Genomic DNA, 8,761 nt, shown 5'->3' on the forward strand with positions numbered 1-8,761 from the left:
AGAGAGAGAGAGAGAGAAAAGAAGAAGAAGAAGAAGAAGAAGAAGAAGAAGAAGAAGAAGAAGAAGAAGAAGAAGAAGAAGAAGAAGAAGAAGAAGAAGAAGAGAAGAAAGGAACTGCTTTCTGCTGAGTCCCAGAAACTGTCAGAGGAGATCAAGCCTTTCAAAAACTGACTTTATAATAAAGTAATGGTAATAATAATAGAGTATGTTTCCATGGATACCTCAAGGACAATTTGCATACAAGAATATCTCAATAAATGAGAGCATATGACAAAAATATAAAACTTCACTATCAAAAATGTAAATTAAGGGATGCTATTTCTCTTCCTTTATCAAAGAATCAAATATTGTTAAACATCAAATGCTGATAAAGATGAAGTAAAATACACTTGTCAACTACTTGGGGAAATAAGGAGAAGCAAATAGAACAGTCTGTGCCTGTGTGGGTCCTTGGAAGAGCAGGTACTAAACCTGGATTCAACTCACGAGAATTTCCTGAGGGGATATGTCCATGTGAAAGCCAGTGGAGAGCAAGCCGAGGAAGGCTGAGTCTGTCTGACTACCGTACAGTTGCACTCATAGTAGAAGGGTTGCATGAGGCAGTCTCAGACTGCCTAGCAGCCAAAGAAGGCCTCAGGAGGGCACGTGGACTTCCACAGCCAAAGCAGTCCCAGAGGATCTAGTCTCCCAGACATAGCACCTCTGCCATGCTGGTCAGGGGCCAAGCGCAGTCAAAGGGAAGTATGGCCTTGGTTAAACCTCTACCCGATTATTTTCTCAATGTTCTGAGGACTGAGGGGCGCATTCCAGTGGCTTCCACAGTCCCTCTCCCCCAACACCTTTTCGTTCTTTTCTTTCTTTTTTTTTTTTCAATATCACAGGTTGACCCCCCAGGGCCTTCACACTGAGCTACATCCCCAGGAGGGCCTCAAAGTTGTGATTCTCCTGCCTCAGCCTCCCAAATGATTGGGATTATAGACAAGAGCCACTATTCCCAGCTGTCAGTCACTTTTGGATGAGTAAATTTGGCAATCCACATAAATTTTAAAATAATTTTATTTTTTCAAACTATTGTCTGCCTCTTGAAATACATACTATGGAAATATCTTAATATGCAAAAAATAAACTGAGTTGGAAAGTTGTTCATTGAACATATTTGTAATAGCAAAATATTGGAAGGTCAACATCACTTACCGTTAATCGTTGTCAGTTTTTACCTCATCAATATTCATTTACTGCAACCACCTACCCCCTTTAGCTTTCAAAAATATAAATTCTGCTACAGTGATCAAAGTGATACTTAAAAAAAAAATTAGTTCACAGACCTTAGTCCTGTTGAACTTTGTTGTGACTCTCAGACTCAAAAGGAATCAATACATAATCATTGTGTGGCTCCCAAGGTTGCATGCATACAGAACATTCACCAGATGTGCCCTCAAAGTTAAAGCACTTCACACATTCACTAGGTAAATTATAATCCGAAGAAAGAAGAAATCAAAGACATGGCTTTTAAAATGAGAGACTATGCAACTCAGCACCACTTACCATTCAGACTCACAGGGCCACTTATCTTCCTGATGCAGGACACGGAGACAGCTAACCACCCAGACCCCGTGTGAAGGGTCAGGGGAATTAGAGTGCTCTCTGCCTAGACTACCTACCTGGCCTTTTTCTCCTCCCTTCGCCCTCATCACTTCTACTTACGGCGATTCTTCCCTTCTTTCAAATTTATCCTCAGCTGCAATTCCTACCTTAGCTCTGCCACTGTCACTAGCGCTGTCCCTTCCAAATCCAGATAAGTAGATACCTCCCACTATCTTCACCACTCACAGGAGCTATTCATAGCTGCCTATCCTCAGATTTCATATTTTTGAAAATTTTTTATTTTACTCTAATCTAGAAAGTACTTGTATGATGGATTTTTAACTTTAATAAATATAAGGATATTATAAATTAGTTCTACTATTTAAATTAATGCTACACCTGCCTCTTAGAAATGACAAAATCAATTAAACTCCAAATGAAAGAAATGACAAAATCAATTAAACTCCAAGTGAAAACAAAATCTCACTCGACTCTGGTACATGTGTGTATCCTGTGGCCCCCACTAGGACAAAGTACAATTTGAGTGCAGACATCCAGCATTTGAAATGTAGGAACAAACTGTAACTGATTCATGAATCAGGGGTTTACACTCATTTGAGAGAGTAGTGATTGGGTTGCTGGCCCTATTCTTAAATCATGTATTAAATGAATATGTATTGTGGAAAATATATACTGTTGGCAAATCTTGTGGGTTACTACTCGGTATCCTTCTTCCCTTTCATAATAATAGAACCTTTATTTTATTCTAGGTGGCAGTACACCTAGGCGCAAACCTCAAATCAGTATTGGTGCACATAGTTGTTACTATCTTATTCCACTATACCAGATACCAATATCCACATGTCCCTTCTCCTTTTGTAGCTAGAAATGGCTATGGGACCCAGGGCTATAGTTTGGCTCTGAAATGTCCACCAAATACCTATGTATTAAAGGCTTAGTTAGAAACTTTAAGAGGTAGAGGCTGGGGGGTAGATCATTGGAGGCATGCCCTCTCTCTCTCTCTCTCTTTCTCTCTCTCTCTCATCTTGGCCATGAGGCAAATAGTTTTGCTGAACCATAGGCTCCCACCGTGATGTACTGTTTCCTCCCCCAAAGGACAAAAAGCCATAGGCCCAACTAACCATGGACTGAGACCTCCAAAATTGTGAACCAAAATAGGTGTTTGTCACCCTAATGCAAAGCCAACTCACACACTGAATTATGACCATGAGGATATAAGGGAAAGTTTACCAAGGGACTTTTAAGAAGGCTTTGTTATTCTGATAGAAGATACATTCAGTGGGTGCCATCCTTCCTCCTCTTCCCTTAGTACAGATGTGATTCATGGAGTTACAGCAGCAATCTCTAGAGCAATGGGGCAACAAGCAAGAGGATAAAAGGGTATTGTGTTGAAGATGGCAGAGAGAAGGTAAGATTACTTCCTGAGATTCAGAAGCATGGGATTAAATTTAGAGTCTTGGGGGTATGGGGAGTGTTAACTAAGAATCAAAATAGAGAGAATCAATAGACTGATACCAGGAATCACAGATATACTGAGAGTACAGGTAAGGCTCATATTATTTAGAGAAGATCTACACTATCATTCAAATTTGGTGGCAGTGTAAATTGCTATTACTTTTTTCTGGAGAGCAATTTAGCAATATTTATCTGCATTTTTAAAATGCAGCCCTTTGAACTAGCAATTCCTCTACTGGGAAATTATCTCACAGAAAAACAGGTACAAAAAGATATGTGTAAAAAGTTAGTTATGGCGGCATTGTTTGGAGTAGCAAAAAATTAAAATCAAAGTACATATAAAATTAGGAAAAAAAAAATATATATACATTCATATAATGAAATATCATGCCCCAATTCAAGAAAGAATAAAGTACTTTACATCTAATGACATGGAAAGATGCCTGGGAGATTTTTTTTTTTTTTTTTTTTTTTTTTTTTTTTTTTTTTTTTGTGGTGCCAAGGATCAAACTCAGGACCTTGCACTTGCTTTGCAAGAGGCAGAACCACTAAGGTAAATCTCCAGCCCTTGGGAGATATTCTTAAGGGGAAAAAAGAACATTATATGTAACATGATGCCATTTTATTAAAAAAATTAGAAACATAGTTTAAAGTGCTACATATATAAATGTTAGTAAATACACAAAGAAAGCCTGAAAGAGAAAAGTCAAGCAGACCAAGTGGACATAATGTGTATTTTAAAAACTATTATTGGCATACCAACATTAACCAAAAACACACAACAGGAATAACCAATGCTGAGGTTCAGTGTGGGTGACCAGAGCATAGAAATGTGCTCATTTAAGCAGCTGCAAGACAACAAACTTTCCAGACAAGTTTTGGTAGGGAAAACAAGTAAATACCAATGCAAAACAGACAGGGAGAAAAAGAGTGGAGTCAAGAGACTCAAACTTATTATCAAGATTTTCTAAAAAAAAAAAAAAAAAAAAAGTTCAGGGTATGTAATCTGAATTTATAGAAAATAAGGCCTGAGCAATAATAATTTTTTAAAAAGTCCACAGAGGGAACATTCCAGTGATTGGCTGGAAGAACAGAATTATCATATCAGAAGTCCCTCCTCATGTATGTACTGTAAGCTGCTCTTTTGAACTTGAGACTAATGCTCTGTTTATCTTAATAGGTCCATTCTATCTTTATTCATTTTCTGCTTGTTTCTCTCCATCGGTACAAGACAGAATGTTCTTGAAATTTATTCTCCTGCCCCCAAACAACATATAGTTTCACTTGAGGTTTCTAAGGGATTTATTGCTAAAATTTCCAGAGTGTAACAAAATAACAAATACTATCAATCTTTATTACTGCTTCTACCCTTATAGTAGTATTGTTGCATGTATTAATACATCTCTCTTTGATCCTGATTGGAAATTCAGCTGCTAAATGTCAACATGTCTACCTTTTTATTGCTAGTCAAGTTTCTAAATTCCCATTCCAAGCATTTTTTTTCTCTAAGTTTAGCTTCTTTGGTTTGAGTTACAACATTGACACCAACAGGGAGCATTTGCTTATAGATGGACTCGTTATACTACAAAGGAAGACCTGTCTCTCCATCTCAGTCTATTCTGATTTCACTCAAAGCCATTTCCTAACTAGGCTCATTGAAGTTGAAAAAACTACAGAGAGTCACCAATGTGAATGCTCAGGTTTTAGAGAATAAAAGCAAGGAGATGGGTACAGAAGTGATAACTGCAGGGATGAGCCTAAGTGGGTGCTGTTCAGGTCAAAAGAAATTGTTGAGGAACTCTAGTAGAGAGAGTCACCTCCTATGTGGCAGAGAAGTAACCCTGCCCCACAACTGGAAGTGAAATAAAATGACTTCAAATGATGAGGTTTTCAGAAAAGTGATATCAAAAGGTGGGAATTAAGTGTATCCATTAGAGATTTTATTTGCAATACACATTAATCAATTCTGGTTAATGTACACAGAAAAGAAATTTATTAAAAGATAATTAGTTGGCAGAAGATTTAGCTCAGTGGTTCCACTGCCTGCTTCACAAGCCCAAGGTCCCAAGTTTGATCCCCAGTACCAAAAAAACAAAACAAAAACAAATGATAATTAGTGGCTCGCACAATCTCCAGAAGGGCTAGGCCCTGTCTCAGAAGCCACACTGCCAGAAAGAAAATTCTCAATCTCACTGCACTGAACACTGTTAAGAAAACCCCAGTGTTGCACATTTTACTTGGCTGGCATTCTAGACATGAGTGCTGGAACTCCCATGGATACCACCAGGGACAAATGTGGATCCCACCTACCTGAAAATGCTACTGCTGCTGCCTCTGAGAACTAGATTTCCTTTTGCCAGCACTCACCCCAACAAATGGATACGCTGTGGTCTCTGCTTTCATGTTTCTCTTCCTTCCAAGTCAAAGCCCCATACAGATGTGTCTGGTTGGTGGAGCCCACACCCTGAATTTAAACGAAGCATCATCCAGCCTTTTGAGCTTCTCATCTGGTCGAAGGCCAAAAAGTAAAGAAACATCATCTGTACCAGAAGTCAAAAAGAATGCGTGGGAGGCTTGAAAATATCAGATAGTTTATTTACATTAGTAAAGGACTTCTATAAGGTTGAGTGAAAGGCATTCAAATACACTAAGCAGATCCCACAGAATCCTAAAATAGGTGAGGGGCTATGCTGGATACGGCCCAAGAGAAATAAGGAGGAATGAGGTTTGTTCCTAAGAATATCTATTAAAGGATTTTTTTCTGATAAAAGAAAATAAATGTCCTGAAAATAACAAAAAGTTCAAAGAAGCAAATAAAAATGCTCTATAATCCTCCAAACTCATCATAAGCTATTGATTTAAACTGTTTATTTCCTACATCTTCTTCTACTTATATAAAAGTTATACTCTACACAATATGTCTTACAGATTGAATTTTTATGACGACTTAAATTTTGTTCTTTGGGTGCATCCTAATTTTTGGCATATTTCATGCACTTGTCCCTTGGTATTTGTGGCAGATGAATTCCAGGAGTAACAAATCCAATTTGTGGATTGCTCCAATTCCAGGAACAACCAAAATCTGAAGATGTTCAAGTCCCTTAAATCAAATGGCGTAGTATTTTCATATAACCTATGTGTTTTTTTCATGTATACTTTAAATCATCTCTAGATCACTTATATTACTTAATGTGTTACAAACACTATATAAATAAATCACTATAATATTGTATTGCTTAGGGGATAATGACTAGAGAAAAGTCTATATATACAGACTCAGTTTCTTTATATTATTGATCCACAGTTGGCTTAATCTACAGACAGAACCCACAGATACAAAGGGTCAACTGTATTTTTCCTTAAATTCCTAGAAGTCAAGTGAAGAAGTTAAAAACCCAAATACTGACACATTATCTTCTTGCTGCAAAAGGATTGAACATTTCCAATCTTAAATTTTTAAATAATTTGTTTCTCTGAATTTTCATCAATACTACATATAATGAATTCTTTAAATCTTCAAAGGTTAAAAAGTTATATCATTTTTATTTTGTATTTATTTCATTGTAAAGATTTATGTCTTTTTCCATGTATACATCTAAACTGCCATTTGATTTTTCTGATTTTTTTCTTTTTAAATTGCATTTATTTTTTCATTGATTTGTAAGATTTCATTTTAAGGATGTAAATGGTTTGTCAAGTAGGTTTAAATTGCTTTTAAAAGTTTCCATTTATTTTGCAGGTTTTTCACACATACAGAAGTTCTAAGATGTTTATGTAGTCAAATCACCCTCTTTCTTTATGCTGCCTACATTTAGATTAGTGCAGCATACCTGAAGGTTCACCTTTTTAAATAACACTATGAGTTTGGATCACAGAAGTAAGGAAAACATATTGGCTTGCCCTTTTAGTCTTCCCCCTCTGTCCATGGTCCATTCTTCCAGTTGCTTAGGAAAAAAAACCTAGAGTCAAAAGTGATGTCTTTCCCCACTCCTCCAGCCCTCAGGTGTACTTTGAAAACATGTATCCAGAGTATGACCACTTATCTCCACCCCACACACAGCCACTGTTATTTCTTGTGATTCTTGCTCAGCAGCCTTTTTACTTATCTCCTTCCTGCTTCCTCCTTGTTCCTTGCAATCTATTCTCAACACAGCAACCAAGATAATCTTTTGCAATGAAAAACTGTAATCCTACATAAGATCCTAATAGTATAATTGGCAATGTGAAATAGGAAGAAAAGGGCTAAAGGTGTAGGGGAAGTGGGAAAGGTAGGGGAAAGGAAATAAGGGAAAAGAAAAAATATGAGAAAATGAAGAAACGGAAATAAAGTATTTGTAAATAGGAAAGGGAGGAGGGGGTGAAGGGAGGGCAGGGGTAAGGGGAAAAATGAGAACCAAGACCTGTCATGTAAAGGTACAAGATCCCAATGATGAATGTAACTGTACTGTATACCTAAAATGTACCAATAAACTCAATGAGAGAAAAAAAATCAAGCCAGGCATGGTGGGATAAGCCTGTCATTCCAGCTACTCAGGAGGCTGAGCAGGAGAATTACAAACTCAAGTCTAGCCTGAGCAACTTCAAATTACCCTACCCTTCTGCTCAAATCATTCCCATCTCATTCAGAGGAAAAGCCATCATCCCTACAGTGAACTACAGGATCTGGGGAATCTGACACCTGAAGGATCAGACACCAGCTCCTCCCTTCCTGAACATTAGAATTGGTCTCCACCACTCTACCTCCTACATCCTATACCTACCATACTGGCCCTATCCTATTCTCAGTCAGGAAGAACAGTCCTGCCTATAGATGTTCACATAGCTTGTTCCTACTCCCCCAGTGCCCAAATGCCCCCACTCCCTACTCCAACCAGGATCTCTGCTCAAATATTATCTTTTTCCAGGCATGGTGGTACAACTGTAGTTCCGAGGTTGGAGGATTGCTTGAGTCCAGGAGTTTTTTGGCTGCTGTGCACTATGCCAATCGAGTGTCCGAACTAAGTTTGGCATCGATATAGTGACCTCCTGGGAGTGGGGACTACCAGCTTGCCTAAGAAGGGGTGAACTGGCCCAGGTCAGAAACAGAACTGGTTAAAACTCCTGTGCTGATAAATGCCATCATTAAAGACCTTCTCTGAGCACCTTAATTCAAATAACACTATGGTCACTCTATCCCCAACAACCTGCTTTTTATTTGACCATAGCATTTATGACCATCACATGTCAATTGTTTGTCTGTCTATCCCTAAAATGAAAGCTGAGGCAGGGGATGTACCTTCAGTATCTACAATGAGACTTGGCACCTAACAGGTAGTAAATATTTTTTATAAATGAAAGCAAGCATCTGTCTTAGATTCTCTAAAGCAGACTCCAAGGCAAGAGTAAATGTGTGTATGATTTATTATGCAAATGGAAAGGAGGGAGACATGCAGCCCGGTCCTAGCCTCAGCCTGCTCCTGAGTGGGGGCTCACTTATTTTAACTCAGAGTTAATGTAACCCAGAGGAGAGGGGGCTTTCATACCCCCTCCCCAAGTAGTTGCTGGTCACCCTGGAGGATGCAAATTCCCAGGCACTCTCCCCTCTTGGCTCCCATAGCTCAAGAGAAAATAACTATCTAAAAAGACCTAAATATCTAAGTGAAAAGGTCTAAATTTCTAAAAAAGAGAAGGAAATATATATCTAAAGAAGAAAATAAATATC

Source organism: Fukomys damarensis, unplaced genomic scaffold, assembly GCF_012274545.1.
Source record: "Fukomys damarensis isolate Sample0158 unplaced genomic scaffold, DMR_v1.0_HiC HiC_scaffold_1, whole genome shotgun sequence".
Classification (NCBI taxonomy): Eukaryota; Metazoa; Chordata; class Mammalia; order Rodentia; family Bathyergidae; genus Fukomys; species Fukomys damarensis.